Here is a 22,495-nt window from a genome sequence, read left to right as displayed (position 1 = left end):
ACTCTGGATTGGGTATAGCAGCAGCAGGAAAGAAGGATGAGAGGAACATCAGAGAGGTGTTTAGTGGGAACAATTGCTACTTACAGCAGTGGATTCCCTTCAATAGATAAATGAACCATGACCCCAACATGTTTCTATGCACAGTTTACTGAGGCAAATCAACAATTGCCCTATACATGCAGTTTGCAAATCAGTAGACACTCGTCCCAAAAAAGTCTGCACCCCGATGTGCACATATTTAACAGAGCTCCCCTTGAAACACAGTGATGTGTGAACTAATTATAGATGAACTTCTTATGTTCACGTACACAAGGATATGTCTGAACCTGTATGTAGCCTCAAGGCTTTCATTAAACATTGACGATTCTCTTCCATTATCATAACAGGGAGTGAGAAGACCTGACTGAATAGAATAGAAAATGAATTCTCAGGGGGGGAAAATACAGAGAGGAAGAAAGAGGAGGAGGAGGAGGAAAAGAGTGCATCTGTACTTGAAGAAGCAATGGAGCAAAGCGGGGAGGAAGATGAAACACAAAACCTACTTTTATGAAACATAAACCATACAAAGTATAATTTAGTGACAGAGGGACCTGAGTGTGTTTGTGTAAAAGAGAGTGAGCAGACGTCGTCCAGACTTGACTGTCACATACAGCGTCAGTCTCACAAATCAAGCAAACTCCATCTGTTCCACCATTAATCTGATTTGCTTCTACATTGCAGGGCCAAGTCTGCAATCATTTAAGTGAATGGTCCTTATTTTGAGGGGTTCCTCCAGTCCCGTGACATCATCTGTGCGGCAGCAGTGACAGTTTCGGGAGCAATGTAGTACTAGTGCTGTGATTTGTGACCTCAAAGACGGTGTAAAGAACCCTCCACTGAGACTGAGCTTCCTCTGCTGATGCTAACATGCCTACGGTCCTAAATGTAAAAAACTGTAAAGTCTAGTGGCAGGTTTCTGCTTGTTTTTTCTTTTTTACTGTTTATTTTATTTTATGGTCCACAATTTTTTAACATTCTGGTGTGATGTCAAAGCATTGTCAACAACTGCAGCTCACCCCCCTTTTTTATTCAGAAAAAAAGCTCTACGACCCAATGAACACCTGCTTATTCATCACCAAACAGCAGGCAGATGTAATTAAGGTCCATCCACTTATCTAGCAATTTGCTTGTCACCCCTGGGCACTAGTTGATATTTCAGATTTCACTTGCACAGCTCACCCTCGAATATATTTTATATCCCATCATATGTGAGTCAGTGACATCCTTTGATCCTATATTTTTCACTTCCATCACACTAAATAAAGTTTCCTTTATTACCAACCAATTTTGCAGCATCAGATGTTATTCTACCTTTCATTATTTCAAGAAGATGAATCACGTTCAGTGTAATTTTGTGTGTAAAAGACCATTTAGCTGATAAACATAAACAAGTAGTAAACAGCTTCTGCAACAGTGAGTGTGAATATTGCCCATTCATGCCTTAGAAAACAGGATTTATCAGAACCAGTGAAAATTATGAAACACTATCAATGCAAGCCTTACATGTCAAAAGGTGTTCTGTTTCTGTCATTGCGTGTTTTTCACCATCTTTTAAATTACTGCCATCTTGTGGCCACCGTTGGCTATTGTCTCTGGAAGCAGGCTTAACTCTGCTTTAATACAATTCCTCTGGAATCTGTAGTATTTGCCAGTTTTATGGAAATGTCCATGTCCTTTTAAAAAAAGGCTGGAGTTGGGCGAGCCAGAAGGCCAGCAGCTTTTTATTCTGATTATTTACACATGAACATTGTGGTTAACTTGAGAAACTGATGTGAGACTTTTATGCTAGACAAACTGTAGCTGACTCTACTTTCATCGGTCTGTTACCATACCTGTGTTGTATGGAAGCAATAGCAAGTAAAGTAGGAGGATCAATCGGACACATTTTCTCTCACTAACCAGCTTGACTAATATGTAAGATGGAGAAGAGGAGGTTCGCTGCATTCAAACATTTTGTTGCAAGAGCAAAAATAAACAGAATAGCTCTTAGACATGATATATTCAAAAATAATTTAGTTACCAGTCAAAACAATTTTAACTGAATCCTGAGGCTAAAGCTGTCAACATCCAGTATCCAGGTGTATCCCGATCTAAACTGCCGATAACTGAGCTTGGATTTGCTTTTATGGATGTCTTCTACATCCAGATTGTGAGCACTCCATGGGAAATTGATCCAAACATACAAGCATGAATTCTTTACTGTACAACCTAAGCAAATGGAGGGAAAAAACTAGAGAGAGAAACAGAGAGAGACATGTAAATGGAAAGTGATAGAAAGACAACAAAAAGCTGATACCTGGTATATTGCGAATGTAACTGGATATGACACGTTTTTGTCTCTCTAAAGAAAGATTTGTCAGAGTCTTGACAGTGACCTTTTGCTAACAACCCCATCAGAGCTTTAAGACCTGTGTTGATGTTGGGGCATGTGTGTGCACATGTGCACGTCTTCCCCCCGTGGATGAGCCTGATAATGGAGAAGTGGTGTGTGTGAAATGTGTAAAGGGCAAGGCAGGCAGTTCTTCTGCAGTAATCCATCTTTACTTCAGGGCTGAGCCATGGATCAACAGGCATCTCGCGGGGGAGAGGGAGAAAACACACTGTAGGCATCAATCTCATTCATATGAATCTACACAGTCGAAATGTTCAGCCAGCTGGAGCACGAGATTTTCACAGTGAGAAAACAAGAAAATAGACATGAAGAGCATTATTGGCTCTACATACTTATTTTTTTTTTTATCTTGAACTGCTGACAGCACTACAGCTAGGTCAGAAAAGGCACCGTGGTATGTGACGTGTTCATAGTGCATACATTGAAAACATGTTTGTCCCAGACCATTCAGAGGAGATGTGAAACCATAAAATTGTTTTATGTCCTTACAAATGTGTATCCATCCACTCGTGAGTTTGTTTGTGTGTGGAAATGACAAATATAAACCTGGGTGTGAAACAGAAGGGTGAGAGACACACCAAGAAAAACAGGAGAGCGAAAACCCTTGTTCATGCTGCTAATCACATACCGAACTTGTGCCAACAGTGAGTGCCAGATGGTGCCCATCACCATTGTGCTATGTCTTTGAAACAGGGAGGAGAGAGGAAGATCAAGAGTGGCATGTGGAACAGGGAAGCTCTGCCTAATGTGGATGATGTGTCATATAAATAATAATCAGGCTAGAATCTCACCCACAGCTAAATTAGATCCCTAAAGCTCATCCACTAGCACCCACTCTCAATCTTCTCCCTGCTTTGGCACTGTGCCTCTGTCATTATCAGAGATGATCAATAGATGCGATATTAAATGCTAAACGCCAACTCTGGAATTCTTTTTTCCATTGCTCTAATAGTATTCATGGGGACCACTTTATTTTGGGTGATATAAGTGGTAACTGTCTGCTTGATTGAGGATAATAAGTCAGTGTATAATGTTTTATAGGCCCATTATAGTGTTGTTTTTAAGTTGGCAATTTGTATGAATATCCCTTTGGTTGGTGTTTCACTTCCAAAATAAACTCTGGGGCATGATAGAAATTAAACATCAGAAGATCGTGATCTCCATTCACATTACAGAAAAATATGTTTATACGTCTCCTAAACTAAACTCTGGAAGACAAGATGAAAAACAATGCTATAGAGCCAATTTTTATTAAAGAAACACTACAGCTTCACCATTTTGATCAGCCTTACTTCATGTAAAATCAACTGGCATATTCTACCAGCCAATTCTGTTAGTGCAACAATCCTTCAGCCCAGTATCACAGCAAAACATGTAATAGACACGCTGGTTCATTTCACACTTTGCCTCTCTAAAACATGAAATGGATACGCATGCAGAAGTTGCATTAGTGCATGCAATTGGTGCAATACGAGCAGGGTAAATCTCTTGCTGGTAATCTCCCTGCATTACCAGCAGAGGGAGATAATATATTTAAAGCCACAAAGTTGGTAGTGAGCAAAAAAATGATTAAGTATATTCCAGGGTCCTTCATCGTCAGAATCGATTGACTTGAAATAAAAAATGTCCTTCTGCTATTAATGCAGCTTACTGCAACTTAAAGCAACTTCTGCAACTTCACATTTTGGAGAGGAAAAGCCTGAAAGGGACACAGTGGACCAGCGTGTCTATTAAACACGTTGTTGGGGTTGAAGCCTTCCAACCTGAATGCCCATTAAGGTTGTTTTTCACAAATCTTCACTAGCTAGTGAAGACTGGATTTAGAAAGAAGTGAAGGTTTTCTTATAAATAAATGACCTTGAGCATCATGGTTGCAAAGTTAAACATGCTAAAGTTATATAACAGTAACAGTATAAAAAAATCTTGTATTTGGAGCAGGAAACAAAACATTATGTTCCATGATAAAATCCGGTGTTGGCTTACCCAGCCATCTGCCCCAACCGTCTCCATGAGCCCTTTGTGGCTCGATACCTAAATCATCTCACTTCTTCCTTTACTCGCAGTAGTTACCTTTACTTTTGTTAGTGTGAGTCATGGGCAGTGTTGGTCAAGTTACTTGAAAAAAGTAATCAGTAACTAATTACAGATTACTTCCCCAAAAAAGTAATCCTGTTACTTTACTGATTACTTATTTTCAAAAGTAATTACTTACTTAGTTACTTTAAAAAATATTTACAACCTGAATAGGTAATAAAGCAATAGATCTTTTAGCCAATTCTATTTTTTCTGCATAATCCATCATATAAAATGTAATCAAATGAAAAAGTCACTTTTTGAAACTAGTTTTATTAGTTTTAATCTTTTAACGTTAAGCATCAAGCAAACATTAAATTGTATGCACCATTCTCTGACTGGAAGAAATTTGTTTAACATTTAAACCTATTTTCTGCACATTCCAGCACATAAAATAAAATAGTTACAGTGGGGCAAAAAAGTATTTAGTCAGCCACCGATTGTGCAAGTTCCCCCACCTAAAATGATGACAGAGGTCAGTAATTTGCACCAGAGGTACACTTCAACTGTGAGAGACAGAATGTGAAAGAAAATCCATGAATCCACATGGTAGGATTTGTAAAGAATTTATTTGTAAATCAGGGTGGAAAATAAGTATTTGGTCAATAACAAAAATACAACTCAATACTTTGTAACATAACCTTTGTTGGCAATAACAGAGGTCAAACGTTTACTATAGGTCTTTACCAGGGTTTGCACACACAGTAGCTGGTATTTTGGCCCATTCCTCCATGCAGATCTTCTCGAGAGCAGTGATGTTTTGGGGCTGTCGCCGAGCAACACGGACTTTCAACTCCCGCCACAGATTTTCTATGGGGTTGAGGTCTGGAGACTGGCTAGGCCACTCCAGGACTTTCAAATGCTTCTTACGGAGCCACTCCTTTGTTGCCCGGGCGGTGTGTTTTGGATCATTGTCATGTTGGAAGACCCAGCCTCGTTTCATCTTCAAAGTTCTCACTGATGGAAGGAGGTTTTGGCTCAAAATCTCACGATACATGGCCCCATTCATTCTGTCCTTAACACGGATCAGTCGTCCTGTCCCCTTGGCAGAAAAACAGCCCCATAGCATGATGTTTCCACCCCCATGCTTCACAGTAGGTATGGTGTTCTTGGGATGCAACTCAGTATTCTTCTTCCTCCAAACACGACGAGTTGAGTTTATACCAAAAAGTTCTACTTTGGTTTCATCTGACCACATGACATTCTCCCAATCCTCTGCTGTATCATCCATGTGCTCTCTGGCAAACTTCAGACGGGCCTGGACATGCACTGGCTTCAGCAGCGGAACACGTCTGGCACTGCGGGATTTGATTCCCTGCCGTTGTAGTGTGTTACTGATGGTGACCTTTGTTACTTTGGTCCCAGCTCTCTGCAGGTCATTCACCAGGTCCCCCCGTGTGGTTCTGGGATCTTTGCTCACCGTTCTCATGATCATTTTGACCCCACGGGATGAGACGCTGCCCAGATCGTAGGGAGATTATCAGTGGTCTTGTATGTCTTCCATTTTCTGATGATTGCTCCCACAGTTGATTTTTTCACACCAAGCTGCTTGCCTATTGTAGATTCACTCTTCCCAGTCTGGTGCAGGTCTACAATACTTTTCCTGGTGTCCTTCGAAAGCTCTTTGGTCTTGGCCATGGCGGAGTTTGGAGTCTGACTGTTTGAGGCTGTGGACAGGTGTCTTTTATACAGATGATGAGTTCAAACAGGTGCCATTCATACAGGTAACGAGTGGGGGACAGAAAAGCTTCTTACAGAAGACGTTACAGGTCTGTGAGAGCCAGAGATTTTCCTTGTTTGAGGTGACCAAATACTTATTTTCCACCCTATTTACGAATAAATTCTTTACAAATCCTACCATGTGATTCATGGATTTTTTTTTCACATTCTGTCTCTCACAGTTGAAGTGTACCTCTGGTGCAAATTACTGACCTCTGTCATCATTTTAAGTGGGGGAACTTGCACAATCGGTGGCTGACTAAATACTTTTTTGCCCCACTGTATTTGTGTTTACACTCACTCTTCCAAATAGATGCAAGTAAAACACAGCAGAAAATAAATAAAATCAAAGACTCAGCAGTCCTGTTTCTCTATTTTCACCTGTATAGCAGGCAGGCGGAGGTTTGCCCTGGTGCAGGTGTGTCGCAGCGGTCAGTGGAAGGATCTGGGAGTTTCTCTGTGAATTTCACATTCCAGTGGCAGCATACTGTTGGTGCTTGTTTGGAAGTTTAGGGGGGGGTTTTTGCTGTAAAAAGAAGTTTTCTTCCCACGCAGTGAGCAGCGGACGCTAATGATTTTGTCACTTTTTACAGAATCAAACCCAAAGTACTTCCACTCTTTAAACGCTGCACGATCATATGCTCTCCCGCACTCGATATATTATCCATTGTTGATCTGCACACAGCTGTTGCCACAAACGTTGCACTTGCTTATGTCATTGTCATGAGATACTCTTGCAAAAAAATCCCGGTTTTAGTCATGCAGTAACGCAGGTGCTTACGGGAAAGTAACAGTAATCAAATTACCTTTTCTGCAATAGTAATCCCTTACTTTACTCGTTACTTGAAAAAAGTAATTGGATTACTAACGCGTTACTGCCCATCTCTGGTCATGGGTCAGTATAAATCATAACAGCAGCTTAGATGTATGTGTAAAGGTGTTTATACATACATATATCAACAGCCAATCTTGGTTAAGGACAGATATGTTGGTATTGATGTTAGGGCTGTTCAATATAATGATATATATCGGAAGACGATATAAAAATGTCTATCGTTTCATTTTACGCTATCGTTTGTTTCGTGGTGTCGCAAAATAAACCGTTTGCGGCAATATTGGTCACTGTAGTGGCTATATTAATTTCTTAAAGTTCTCTCTTTCTCTTATATTTAATATAACCACACTACGGATGGACAAGCGCCTGTTTTTATGCGTTGTCATTAGCAACAAGGACGGTAAAACCATCCCGTGTCCGCTTGTTTATTTTCCACATAAACCTTTCACAATAAAGCTCAAGATCCTGTTGAGACTTTTCAAAATAAACTGAATCACGTGAAAGAGTATGCAGAGTATTTACGGATGAGAAGCAAAAAAGAGGATCAGCACGGTGGTTAGCACTGTTGCCGCACAGCAAGAAGGTCCTGAGTTCAATTCCACCATCAGGCCGGTATAGGTTGATTGGATAATCCATATTGCCACTAGGTGTGAATGGTTGTCTGTCCCGTGTGTTGGCCCTGCAACAGACTGGCGACCTGTCCAGGGTGTACCCCGCCTCTCGCCCCATGACAGCTGGGATAGGCTCCAGCGACCCTGAAAAGGATAAGCGGAAGCGAATGGATGGATGGATGAAGCAAAAAAGAGCTGTCAGGTCCTAAATATAAACCTTAGACTCAAACGTTAGAACAGGCTTTTCCCCGCAGCACGCTGTGTAATAAATACTCACAAAGAAAACGGTGGCCGTTACAACTTATGTCTAAAAATGTATCGTTTCATGCATCAGTTAAAACACTGGACTCCAGGTACACGGCGCCCAGCTGGAAACACTTCATGCAAGTCGAGCTGCCCGAGACTCACAAAATTTACAGAAAATGTTAAATTTTTGTGATTTATATCGTTATCGGGACGATAGATGTCTTATATCGGGATATTAGCTTTCATTAACTTGTGCTCCACCTTTAATATTTACAGCACTGTCTGCAGCCATGTAGCAGAATAGCATCCCAGCAGTAGTGTGGTATTAAGTGGTTTCACACTTTCTATTGTTGTTTAATTTGTGAAGCACACTGCTGCAATGTTGATGAACAATGAACCCTTCATTTTCCTGTTTCAGTATATCATAACCCTGACCTTAAATGACACAATCTATCAGAATTGCATCCAACCTTAAAATAACCGTATTGGTCATAAAACACACACCCTGAGTTTTTGGTTGGGTTTAGTCTGTTTCTGAAAAAAAAAAAGGATCCTACCTTTTTCACAGACTTCATCATGAATGGACTATTTCAGTGTATTTACAACAGGAATGCTTTACAATACTCATCAAATCTAATATCTGATACTTTTTTATCTTTTAAAAGACATAAAACAAATGTATTATGCACGTCAAACATGGCTGAGATTTCTGTTTTTTCCGAAATAAAAATCCTCTTTGTCTAAAAGGGAAGTAATCATTGCTAATAATCCATATTAGCTGCAGCTGTGCACAAATCTTCCAGCTCATCTTAGCCGCAATCTTTCATTACCTTGAAATGTTGATGCAACAAAACCACACCCCTTTATGCAGAGCAAGCTACTAAAATAGTATATGTTTATGAATGGCTATGACAGATATAAAGATGGATTGATCTTAACTGCTAGTTGGTTGTTTTTTTTACAAGTGGCAAGCTGCCACCATGCCATCACACCTCTATCTTTCAGATCTCCTCAATCACCATTCATCCATCAGAGCCTTCCGCTCCAGCAGCTATCACTCAATACCTCAGCGGTGCTGAAGACAAACTGGCACTGTGTGCAACCAGCTATCACGTTATGCCTTTGAATTACCCCTCAGCTGACTTACTGTACAGTTGCTGGGTTGTGGTAATGTCTAAGTAAATTATGGACAAACCTTTGGAGCAACGAGAGAACTTTGCAGTTCTTTTATGTGCAACCTTGCTGAGTTCTGGATAAGTATTGATTGTAGGCGGGTGCTGAAGAAAAATCCTGGCTTGAGTGTAAGGACAGACTGGGTAAGCACGCCTCATCACATATGCTGCACTAAATTTGGCCCACAACAGCTCAGAGAGGCTGAGCAGTAAATTTTGGTCCAATTTTCTCAATACCAGCACTCAGCTCATATCAACACAAATCTACACTGCTTTGTGTTTAACCACTATTACACACTGAAGCTGTGCTTATACTCAGAATTACAGCTCGGCTGAATTGAAATGACATCCACCATCCAACTTTCCTGCTCAGTTGTCCAGAAATGGTGCTGTATAGGCAAAGTGCAGACATGTGAAAGATTTACCATTAAAGCCCCCCCACTCCCAGTATCCATTTATTCTGATGTCTGTGATGGAATTCATGGCTTTATTGTTTCTCCCAGCTTCTAAGGTATAATACACTTGAAAAGTGCTGTACTCATTCTTTCTTTCCTTATATTCAGTGGCATATGGTGACTTTTACACTGCTCAAGCACCTAGCCATAAGAAGCTGCATGGTTAGGTGCTTAATTTTGGTAGTGGGACTGAAAACACCTGAGTTCAAAGATTAAGAGATGTGGTCCAATGCTTTTGTCCATATAGTGTATGTGACATTGCTGACTGTCAATATCTACACGTGGTTAAAAATATAAATGAAAACTTAATGTGGCAGTGTAACTGGTATGTTGACACAGTAGCAAAGCAGCCAGTTAAACTTGGTACTTTCGGTGAATAGAGTGATATCTCATACATGTATGAACCCTGCACCTGTTCAACTTTTTATCAAACTCTGTGTCCTTTCTCCATCATTTGAATCTAATGATAACAGTCTACTAATAACAGTCAGCTACGTCACACATTGTGGTCAAGGTGATCAGCGTGACAAATCTTGCTTGTTAAGATGCTCAATCACAGAGTAATTTGCTTGGTTACTTCACTTTTGCTAACTATCATTCCACACATATCTTCACATGTGTATAATAACACACAGATCATAACTAATCTCAGAGCAGTGAAAGAAGCAGAGCCAGAAGTAGCTTGTTTAATATGCTGGTCAACTGTCTGTGTGTATTAAACGAACAGAGAACAGAGGTTTATTCACAATATGCATGACAGGCAATGCCGTTTGTCTCTCAGCTCACAAAACACAAGTCTGTGTTAATGGGACAGAGTTATGCCCATGAAAATGACAGAAACTATAGATTCCAATAACTCAAAGTCAAGCTAATTTCTAAAGACAACAGCCAACTGCAGCCATAAGATGCCAGTAATTTAAAGGACAGATGCAAACTGGGACAAGACACTGGGTGAAATGAAAGGAAAGAGATTGTTTTCACTTTGTGTGTTTTTAGAGTTCAGTGGGCAAGCAGTGCTTGACTTGCTTGCTCTTATAACAATAAGATTACTTAACTAACCCTCCACAATTACCCTCATCTTACATGACTTATTACTTTTGTTTTCTGTCTTATACGTTTATTATTTTTGTCTCTCTGTTGTTATCACGGTCATTTGTAAACATGACTTTTCAGGAAAATTGCTTAGTATAATTATACCTGCTCAGAACTAAAATGAATTGAATGGGCTGCTAGCACAACTTCAATGGAAGAATAGAAAGTATAAAAGATGGATATAGCTGCTGTGACATCACTCATTGGTTTCTGAAGTGCAGCTTTGTAATCTCACGAACTGAGATGAGACAAATGGGGGTGGGTTTGATTGTCACAGACAAGTAATTAGTCAATGAATGTGCGGATACATACAACGAAGCATGGCATGACCAAGATTTATAAAATAGACCTAATTCTAACTCGGTGTGACCAAAAATGAGTGACTTAGCCCATAGAAGCTATAGGAAAGTGTAATTTTAAATGTAATTTGCTTGGCAACTATAGCTGGTCAACATATGTAGTGGATTTAGCAGAACCAGACATTGTTCTTGTCTTTAGAAAATGGTAGGGAGCATTCACAGCTACAAATACTCGTTTTTCAGTGAGTAAACAAAGAGTTTCTGAAGAATATATCAGCTGGATGTGTAAAAGTTATCAGAGCACGACAGCTGTCTCTGGGGAAACATCTTCTGCCCTGACCTCTGTAAAGACCTTCCTGATGAGTTTGGTCAATCAGTTTCACATCATAGTGAATAAAACATTAATTCAATTTTGTTAGCCAATAACTAATTGGTTTCAAAACACCAGTGTTGTTGTTGAAAACACTCATCTCAAACTTTCAAAACAGGCCTTCACAAACCATTGGGTAACATAGCGATGGCTACGTTATAACATCTATAGGCACGATGGATCAGTTAGCGTAACTTAATTTCATTTTCTATAAAGAGCAAATTCTGGTGTCATTTCATTTTGCCTGTAAGGTGGCTGTGTTGGTTTACAGTTCACCTCCTCTGTTATGCTACATTTAATAATCGAGTTGCTCAAAACAGCTCATGACAGAGGCAGTTAGGTGATAGCAGCATGCATGCACAGTGACCTCCCAAAGTAATTCAGTAATGAATGTGAATTCACAGCAAGCAGCTCTTTTCCCACAGAGCAGACCATGAATGCAAAGGACAGCCAGCCTCACTCTTGGCTGATGGTTTAGTGTATGTAAAGCTTTGTCTCATTTATACACTTTGTACACCATCATCCGATGGTACAATGAGCTCTACAGAGTAAACAAAGCACTAAGACTTAGACTACAGTAGCGGGTCAAGTCTTAAGCTGATAGAGGCTAACTCTGTAAGCTCCTGGGCAGCAGCTGCTTTCATTTCTTCATCCCTAGCTTATGCTTCCTGACCAATCAATCTTAACCTGACTTGCTCTTTATTTAAAACACCATGCAGATGCAGTGGATTTTTTTAAAAAACCCAACAACTTAAACATTTTAGATGTTTACACTTTATCTCGTCTTTTTAATAAAAAACAGTTTATGTTACTTATTCATGCACATGAAGCGAAATACAAACAAGGTGAGATGGGTCCTTTTTTCTCACTGGGATTAGCTGTGTGTTGATTTTTGAAAAACAAAGCACTTTTGAAAGTGCCAGCGGTCTCTAATAAGGTCACATTAGTCAAATCTGTGTGGGTAATTGCTATAAAAATGTAAATATTGGGTATTCATTATTTGAGTTGTGAAAGAAAAGCTATAGAGAGGATAGTGAATTATGTTAAAGTTGCACAAGGTTAAAACATCCACAACAGGTTTGCCTTTGTTTATTCTGAATTGCTGCCAAGAACTTCAGCACTTAGTGATGCAGCCAAATGTGCCGACCTTGAAAAAAGTCACATTCATATCCAAATACAAATAGCTTCAATACATCATATTGCTCTGTCGTTTGCAAAGACGTTTTTTGCTGTAAAGTGATCTCAGTGCTGATGGCGTGCGTTTAGACATTTAGCATCCTATGATTAGCATAATTATAGAGTCAAACCCTATCATGGACAGCATAAATCTGTGATGATGTGTCCCTGAGGTATTATTCATGTATCCAGTGTCTTTCATTTCTTGTTCAGTCACACAGTCTCCTTTCAGTGAGCCAGTCTCAGTCTGCTGTAGGCATCCGTCTCAGCTGGTTCTTGCCCGAGTCGGCTATCTTGTTAGTGAAGCCTGCTGTATCTTCAGATTTTTAATTAGATTTCTTCCAGACCTCTTTGAGTTTGATAAATTAAGGTCTGTAACTTACTGGTGTCACTGTGTTTCTGTCCAATACAAAAACTCCTCGGATAGCTTTGTGATTACACTGGGATCAACCCCAGTTCAGGCCTCCAGAGGAAACATGTTTCATCCAGCTGTCAATAAAGTGAATCTGACGACAACAACAAAACTTGGTTGTAACCTGGCAGTCATGCTTGTCATGCTTGAGCTCTCATCTTAATTGTCTCATTATCTTTAGATGTAAAACAATTTCTCATGATCATTACTTAATTATTTGAAGCTCTTATTTAGTTTCAAAGTCCTCCATCCCAAGATACTTATTTGAAGATGTTGTTTTCAAATGCCAGACATTTCTTAAATTTTCCCTATTACATGTCTTGAGATGCAGAGACTGACTTCAGAGGAGCTATGGATTGAAATGCCACACTCTCTAAACCAAACCAGTGTCTGTATATGTACTATGTTCAATTTATATTAATGTCATCATACTCAATTAGCTGCACTTGTGAGAAAGGTGTGAATGCAGATACGTGGTTCAAATTATTGTGTGTACCAGTTATAGACAAATAAAGCATAAATGTAAGGATAGCTTTTTGGAACTATAGTACTGCTTTTCTCACAGCCAGTTTTGAACAATACAGTGCAATTAGTCTACAAATGTAGGCTAACTGGTCAATAATACTAATGATAGTACTAATAACCACTACAATACAATACAATTTTATTTATATAGCATGTTTAAAACCAGGGGGTACACCAAAGTGCTTCACAGTGAGGAATAACGGTAAATGATTACACTGAACAGTAAGTCATTAAAACAAGGTAAAATAGAGGAAACAGAGAACAAACAAAAGCATAAGTAGTGTAGAGATAGGGAGAAATCATGATTATCTAGAGAAATGAGTAGTGATAAAGCAATTAATGAGCGCTGAGAATTAGCGAGTCGGAAAAGCCAGGTTGAATAGGTACGTTTTCAAGCGTGCTTTAAAGGATTGAATAGAGTCAGAGGCACGAATGGTAGCAGGAAGACTATTCCAGAGGTTTGGTGCTACAGAGGCAAAGGCACGACGGTGCCTGGGCTGGGCCAGAAGTAACTGACCAGATGATCGTAAAGAACGGCTGGGGGTATAGAGACTGAGGAGGCCGGTGAGATAGTCAGGGGCAAGGTTATTTAGGCATTTGAAAGTAAGCAGCAGAACTTTAAAATCAATACAAAATTTAATAGGCAGCCAATGTAAGTCAGAGAGCACTGGAGTAATAGAGGCAAACTTTCTAGTTCCGGTTAGGAGACGAGCCGCAGCATTCTGAACGAGCTGTAATCGGTGGAGGTGAGCGAGCTGGAGTCCAGGGTAGAGCGAGTTACAATAATCTAATCTGGAGGTCACAAAGGCGTGTATCAGTTTTTCGAGATCGTTGTACGGTATTAAGTGTTTGACCTTTGAAATTTGGCGCAATTGGAAGAAGCCAGATTTAACCACTGAGGAAACCTGTTTATGCAGCTTAAGTGAACTATCCAGGCAAACACCTAGATTACTTACAGTATCTGTAAGAAAGCAAGCAAAGGGAGGAGGGAGGTTTTATTCACCAATGATCTTGTGTTTAACAATGCCATCCCGCTCTTAGTCTCCTTGTCCTCGACAGAGGCGCGTCTCAGCGTGCTTAGGTGCCTGCGTTGAACGCGAGTCCCAGAGGTCCCAATCCAGGTCAGAAGCGGCGAGCACACCGGAGAGGTCGGATAAAATTGAAGTCCAAGAGGGCAGATCCAGCGATGGCTGAGCAGTTTGAAGGGTGGCCGGCGGTGGGAGGTGAATGGAAGTTGCAGAAATTCCGGGATGGGAGAGGAGTTAGCCGCGGCATGTGCCTTAAGTAAGGCTTTATTGTGAACATGTCAAGAGAAGATCAGTAATTCAGCTGAAGCACCACCAAATCAATGTTATACAAATATCCTAAGAGAGCGATGTGGTTGCCTTTGTAGTTCAGCATCAAAATGTCAAAGAAGTTGATCATTGCGGTGAATAATCAGCTTGTTCTATAGGAACAAACACACACCTAGCTAGCCAAGACGTCGCCTTCACAAGTAGTCAGCAACCAGATTTGTTGTTAAAAAGTACTAATGCATTACTTCCTTTATTTTGCAATAATCTGATCTATTTTTCTCACTTTATGAGAGACAGTCTGACACAACTTGTATTTTCCCAACACTTGTCCATCTATAGTTCCATTTTTTTATTGTTTTGTGTCCAGTTTTGACGAAGGACATGATGTTGGGGTTTCACCCATGTTTGCTGGGAATATGTCCATGTGAATCCTGCCTCATGTCTGTCTTTTGGCTGTTGCTTAATTAATGTGTAAAATCAAAATGACAAATGCGCATCATGGTGCATAATTTCATTAATACTTACAACAAAGGTATTTCAGTACAATTAAAACCCCATCAAGATGAATAAAAATGTAAGTACAGTGGTCCCTCGTTCATTGCGGGACTTAGGTTCTAACAATAACCCGCGATAAGTGAAATCCGCTAAGTGGCCAACTTTATTTTTTTTACAATTATTATAGATGTTTTATGGCTGTAAAACCCCTCACTACACACTTTATACACTTTTCTCCAACAGGCTTGGACATTTTCACACTTTTCTCTATGGTTTAAACTCTAAAAGTTCAAACCTTCATAGAGAAATAAGTCCAGTATTATAGAATAAAACCAAAGGCAGCTGTGCAAAATGTTTCATCGACATTTGTCGGGGAAATGGGTGTTGGGTATACCCATATAAATGGCTATTGTTGGAGAAAACTTACAAACATACAGTACAGCACTTCAGAGTCACACGGCTATTGATCGAAGACTTAGATAAATTTGACAAGCTGAATGCATTCTGTAGTGTACAGGAGACACGGCACGAGGTGATTGACAATGGTTTACAGCCAATCACAATGCAGAACACAATGCGCTGTTTAAAAAAACAAACAAAAAGCATGCAAAATTGCACCAAAGAAAAAAAAAGCCGCGAAACAGCAAGGCTGCTTAACGTGAACCGCATTCTAGCGAGGGACCACTGTAAACCTAATGTCTCTTGAACGCCCCCTACAAAAAAAAAAGCTATTTCAAAAATAAGACTTCAGATTAATAAACTTTATTTACTTTGTTTTTTTCTATAATAGCTTTCTAAACTCAAAATACAAGGGCCTTCACAGAAACAGTAGCATTTAAAAACAATCCACAAATTGTTATCATTATAGCAAGCTGTTCATAGCATTTGGCTCAAATTTTCTGTTGTTCAAAAGATAGTGCGGCCTTTCGTTGTGGATAGCGTGACTGTAGAGTCCTGGTGCTATCACCAGCTGTGTTCATGTAGTTGTATATTGTTTTCAGCTTACAAACCTGCTTCTCTCCCTCTCTCTCTTTGTGGTGGTTGGGGGAAGGGGGCGGGGGGTCATGTGGTCACGGAGACACCTGCTGTGGTGAGAAATGGTTTGCAGTATTTTGGCAGGTGTTTATGTGTTTGTCTGTCTGCATGTGCAGAGATTGCGATATCAGATTTTCACATCACGATGATCATGGTCAAAATACTCCACTGTAATATCTCTAGAGAATTTGAAAACAATAGAAATAATGCTGTTATGTTGTATTTGTTTATGTCTGTTTTCGTTCTGGCAAATTTGACTCAAAAGCCAAATACGTGGAGGTGATGAGCATCTGTGATGATAACTAATCAAGCTTTTGTTTTTAAACATGAGTTATCGCCACAGCCTTGCTCACAGCTGGGCTGTAGATCATCCTGCCTGTTAAGGGGCCAGAGGCATGGTTTATCCTGGAAAGGGAAAACCACACAGTTAACTTACAGTCATATGTTAGTGGAAGAAATCCAGTACCAAGACGACATTTGAGCATGGAAACTTCTATAGTCCTAGAACGCTGGTGATCACTGGTCAGATGCCCACCTATACTGGTGAGCTGCTACATCTGTATGTAACCATGAGGTCTGAAAGGTCAGCTGATCAGAGCTTGTTAGGCATATTTTTACACTTGTATTTGTTGTATCTTATTTTATATTGTAAAGTACTATTTAAGTAAACTTCACTATTGACTTCCTACTGACTGGTCTCAAATAGTTTTCATCATACTTGTGGGACACATCCTTCAACCTCATCTGCTGTCCTCATCAGAGCTTAATTCTTTTTTGTTTATATGTGTTACCTTTGGGCCATCTATTAAATAGATTTAAAGGTATCACCTGTTCTTTCTATGCCTACTATTTCTATGCAGATGATACACAGTTATGCTTTTTCTGTTTAGCCCAACAACAGAAACAGCCTTTCCTACATCAATTAATGCTTCTCTGCCATTGCTAATTGGTTGTATTCAGATTTCATCCATCTCAGTTGTAGTAAAACTTAGGATCTAGTGTTTGGCACTGACATCGGCCCCATCGCCAGTAACATTAGATCATCCGCTAAAAAACCTGGTATCATCATATTGTTATTATTACTTATTTGCTTACTTACTTATTACAGCCTTGAAAAAATTCAGTTGCACTTTCTATGCAGTATTTCTAAGTGATGATCCTAGATACTCGTGCTTGTCGTTCATTTGACTCGAAGATCTTGAATGACTTGTACAGTATTGCTCAGTGCTGAATATTCCCATTTAATACACCTCTAGTTCCTATATTAATTATAAGCATTACGTTACTCTCTGCTTCAAGAGAAAAAACAAAACAGACATGTGGTGTAGTTACACCAGAAACATGGGTCAAACACAGTATTGTAAAAGTATATACATATACAAGCAGCAGTACATGGGTCAGTGTCTGGGAAAGATTGAATTCAAGATCCCTCATCATAGTTAATGGTTTACTGAAATAGACGTGCTCAACAAATCACACCAGGCTGGATAAATTACCACCTTAAGGGAGAATGAAATGCTAGATTCAAACAACTGCCTTGGACACTCCTAACACTCTGTCTGTTTATATCCCATTACTAAGTCAGTTCAATCTGAATGTTAATCCAAAAGGAAAAGAGGGGCCTTTAAAAGTAAACGACCACAGTTTGGGACACTCTGTGACAGCAAAGCAGATGATGAGGCCATCTCAGAACAATATTACCTCATGGTGCAGCCTGTTCTCCTGAGTACTAATATTACAGATTATCTGTGCGTATCAAGGTTTTGTAAGAGTGTATATGTGTGTGTGCATATACGTTTATCTTTTGTTTTGCATCTGTGGGTGTGGTGGCTCAACACTTGGCTCTCACACAGAGACTGCCTGTTCATCAAACCCTGTCGTAAGGAAATGTTCGGGGCTTTTTCTTTCTTTTTTCTTGAGGGATATTCAGTACATAGGATCGAAAATTGCAAAGATATTTCGAGTTGATTGCCTTTACGCTGCTATATTTCTGCCCAATGTCTCTCCACCACTACTCAGCAAAACCACAGAGGAGAGATAGAGAAGGAATGATGATCTCCTGCTGGTGCACTTGAATGAATGTTTTATAGATGGAAGGATGAAAAAGAGATGAAGTAGTGTCCAATCTCTATGCCTATATTTTTTTTTTAAATGTGGTAATAAAATTTTATTTTTACCTTGTCAGTTTTGTTAATCATATTCAGCCTGACTCCGTAACGCACTCATTTACAGTGTCAAACACGCAGCCAAGTATCGTCTTCTTTTCCAACTGGAATTTCATCCGACTGATAGTCTGATAGTGTTAATAAAATTGTTAAGAGCATTTCAATCATTCTACTTAATTTGCTGTTAATTTTTCAAGTAGTTGATGGAAACAACCTTGAATTCTGTAACTACAAATATGCTGATTCAATCCCCTGTAGAGATGCGCTGTGGTAGTGCTCTTTGGCAAGGTCACTGTCTCCCAAACTGAATGATTATAAAAGGCAGTTTCTACAATAAATCTGTTAGGATTGGACCAGAATGTGCAAAGTAAGGTCACTCAGTGGGAATGAACGGCATACTTACACTTTAACAATGTGAAATATCATATTTTTTACGTGATCTCAGTAGACTTTCGACGGGTTTTGATGTTGACACAGAAACTCGGATGTCTGTTGTTTCAGTCACTAATAAATGTCATTACATTCATTGCTCTTGGAACTGAAGAAGCTTCTTGGATGAGAGGTGAAAAGTCTTCAAGGAAACTTAAAGAACTTCAGAAGCTTTTCTTTCTTTAGATGCTCCTTAGACAATGACTTAACTCCATATCCAGTTTAAGGGTCTCCATGAGTGCAGGAGTCTATCCCAGCTGCCAAAAGTTGAGTGGTTGGGTACACCTCTAGGTTATCAGTCTGTCGCAGGGCTAAGACATAGAGACAAATAACCTCTCACACTCACATTCACACCTATGGCCAATATATATATATATAATATATGATATATATATATATATGTATATATATATATATATATATATATATATATATATATATATATATATATATATATATATATATATATATGTATATATATATATATATATATATATATATATATATATATATATATATATATATATATATATATATATATATATATATATGTGTGTGTGTGTGTGTGTGTGTGTGTGTTGTATATATATATAGTAATGATATATCATAGTTTTTTTTCATAAAAACGTCGCATAAGGTTCAGTTTGTCCTTAAACTTTGCCCTCAAGTGGACGGCAAAAGAAGCCATGTCTTTAAGAAATCAGAAAAAAATCCAGCAAAGACTAGACACAGGAACCGAGAGATGCATCTGGACGGTTGACTGTACGCTGAAGCCTCAGCAGAAATGGTCTCAGCGGAAGAGTGGCTGTCAAGAAGCCATTCTTAAGCAAGGGAAACAGGGAGAAAAGGCTGAGCTATGCCACATTACACAAGAACTGGGCTGAAAAGAAGTGTCAATGGGTCTCGGAGTTATGAATCAGAATTTGATCTTTTTTTAATCCAGTCAACATGTAGAGAAAGGTATAGCAATGAGTTTCTATTGCTATCTGCAAAACACGGTGGAGGCTGTGTCATGGTTTGGGCTTCCACTTCAGCTAGTTGCATTGGGGATCTTGTCAAAATGTATGGAATTATCAATGCAATATGGTTTTTGATCCGTGATGCATTGTGCAAGTGTCTGATTAGCAACATCTTCAATTTTCAGTATGATAATGATTTCAAACACACCGCCAAAGTGATAAAAGAATAACCAAAACTGTAGATCTCACATAGTGAGAGCTGCTATGATATATGGTTTGGAGATTTTTTGTTGGGAATGACCAAGAGGGACAAAATTAGAAATGAGTACATCAGAGGGACAGCTCAGGTTGTTTGGAGACAAAGTTAGAGGCAAGACTATGATTGTTATTGTATAAGAAGTACTCAACTGGCCATGCAAATAAAAATAAAATTGAGACTTTAAAACATAAAAAAAACAAATTTACAAAAAGCAAAAACAGAGAATCATTAGCACAAGCCCTTTATGACTGCACAGTGAGTCACGCATTATCTGGAAATGATCAAAAGAAGACAGCCTACGAGGTTTCACAACAGACATGGACACCTCTGGTCAACAAAAAGGTCAGGCTGGAAAAAAGAAAGAAAGAGCCCGGAACAAAGACTGTCTGATGTGAACCTTCACAAATTAAAGCTGAAACACGGCACTGATGATGCTGTATTATTGTATTTCAGAAGGAATGTGCTAGAGAACAGAGCCCAAAGAACAAAAACATGAAACCGTTCTTTACTTAACTCACGTATATGTATATTAAAGAAGACTTTCCTTTATTCATTACTGAATAACACATTTTTTGTGTATCTATGTAATACAATTATACCGACCAGTGCTATGTACTTATTTTATATGCCCTGTAAAATCACTGCATCCATATGTAAATCTGATTCTTCTCTCATCTTTTTGTAAATGTCCAGAGATTTTTGCGAGCTCAGATGTGGGTGATTACCACCATAAAGCTGATCAGATCTGATCATCGCCATCATTCCTGACACTTTAAATTCAAGTGTGGCTGCGCACGCACATTATCGCTTACAGTTCCACAACTATAAGAACACCCTCAGCTCTGCTCACAGTCTGCCGCTCTGCTTCAAAAGCGTGGCCATCACCGTACGGTGTGTAAAATGCACCTAATTGCCCACGGGCTGGAGGTGTGGCGGGGCGCAGCCTCCAGCTAAAAATTTGCAAAGACGTGAGCGGAGGACAGAAGAGGAGCACGGAGAAAGAGCTGTTAGGTTCACAGCTTCCTGCCTGCCACAGTTTGTGGGCTCAGTGTGCAGATACAGTAATTAAGGTTGAGGGTGGACAGTTCCCTACGATGCGCCTTGATCACGCAGAACCGTGGACCGAGGCTATTCATTTAAACAAGAAAGGAACACAGCAGAAGCAAGACAAGAGCCACTGGGGAGCTCTATAGGGGAGCCGAGCTGTATGTTGGTACAAACAGGGAGACGTTTTATTTACTCTGTTCATTTTAGGGCAATAAAAACTGGCAGAGACAGATAGAGACATAGTCTCCATCTCGTACTTTTCTACTGACTAGTGGCTCATTTTACACAGCTCTGGAGGTTTGTTTCCAGCTGTGAAGCAGTCCCAACTGTCGCAGAGGGCTTTAGTTGAAGTGACTTTTTTTTTTTTACCTGCTGTAAATATCGACGAGGGAAGAAATCCTCTTCACTGCTCTTTTTACACACTCCCACCCGTTACCTGCGCTGTGCTCCTGTCTGGAGTTTGATGTTTCATTTGTATTTTGGGGGTTTTTTTTGTTTTCTTTTTTCTTTTTTTGTGTCTGTGCATTAGAATACCAGTGGGCCATCCAGAGTGGAGTGGCTGAGTGACTGCAGTAGTGGGAGTTACAAAGCCAGATGGATATGAATGCAATAGCCCTCTTTGTTCGTGCCTGGAAACTCCTGGCCTTGCTGGTGCTGTTCCTGCCTCTGCTGCTGCTGCTGAGCTCAGTGCTCCTCACTTCCTCTGCAGCACTTCTCTCATTGTATCCACATGTATGAGGGAGTCCTCTTTATTTCCAGCATCTGTGCTGTGATGAGAAACACCATCTAACTAGGCCACTGCATAATAAGCAAGAATAGCAGCAAAGTAAAATGGGGGGGGAAAAAGAAAAGAGAAGAGAAGAGAAGAGAAGAGAGAGGGGGGAAAGAATCAGTTCACTGGGGAAATGCTTACCCAACATGTAACTGCTGACAAAAGTAATTCAGTAAGCAAATATTGTCCTTATTCCTTTATTGCGCATGCATTCATTTATTATTGCTTACCTTTACCTTTACAGTTTTGCAGAGGTGCATCAGAGTTCACGTCTCATTCTCGCGGTCAAGCCCCTGAGCTGCGCGGTCATGTGACCTGAATGTGACTGACAATGCACCTTTGCTGACTTTTCCTTTGGAGCGCGTGTCAACTGCAGTCCTGGGGATCAGTGCTGGTGCTGCGACATTTCTGCCATCCTCAGCATTTTAGCGCTTGATTCACTTTGTCAACAGATTCATTATTGTCTGCGAGGAAGTTGTAGATGTGGGTCTCATTATCTCCTTCTTGCTTCAGTTTGATGCTTTGTCGTACGCGTTCTTTCCGGTAAATCACGCTGTTTAAAGCAGGTTTAAGTACCAGTTGTGTAATTTAGCACAACACATTTGGTCGAGCCCATGGGGGGG

General features: G+C 39.8%; 1 protein-coding gene across 2 annotated transcripts in view; it reads left to right on the top strand.

Annotated features, from left to right (window-relative positions):
* The window catches only part of LOC102294623 (extensin), a 44,025-nt gene that overhangs the window by 20,308 nt on the left and 1,222 nt on the right, over positions 1-22,495 (top strand). The gene's annotated exons all lie outside the window — the stretch shown is intronic.

The sequence above is a fragment of the Haplochromis burtoni genome, unplaced genomic scaffold, assembly GCF_018398535.1.
Source record: "Haplochromis burtoni strain Fernald_Lab_line unplaced genomic scaffold, NCSU_Asbu1 Contig_23, whole genome shotgun sequence".
Taxonomy (NCBI): Eukaryota; Metazoa; Chordata; class Actinopteri; order Cichliformes; family Cichlidae; genus Haplochromis; species Haplochromis burtoni.
This window is presented reverse-complemented; position numbering and strand designations above follow the sequence as displayed.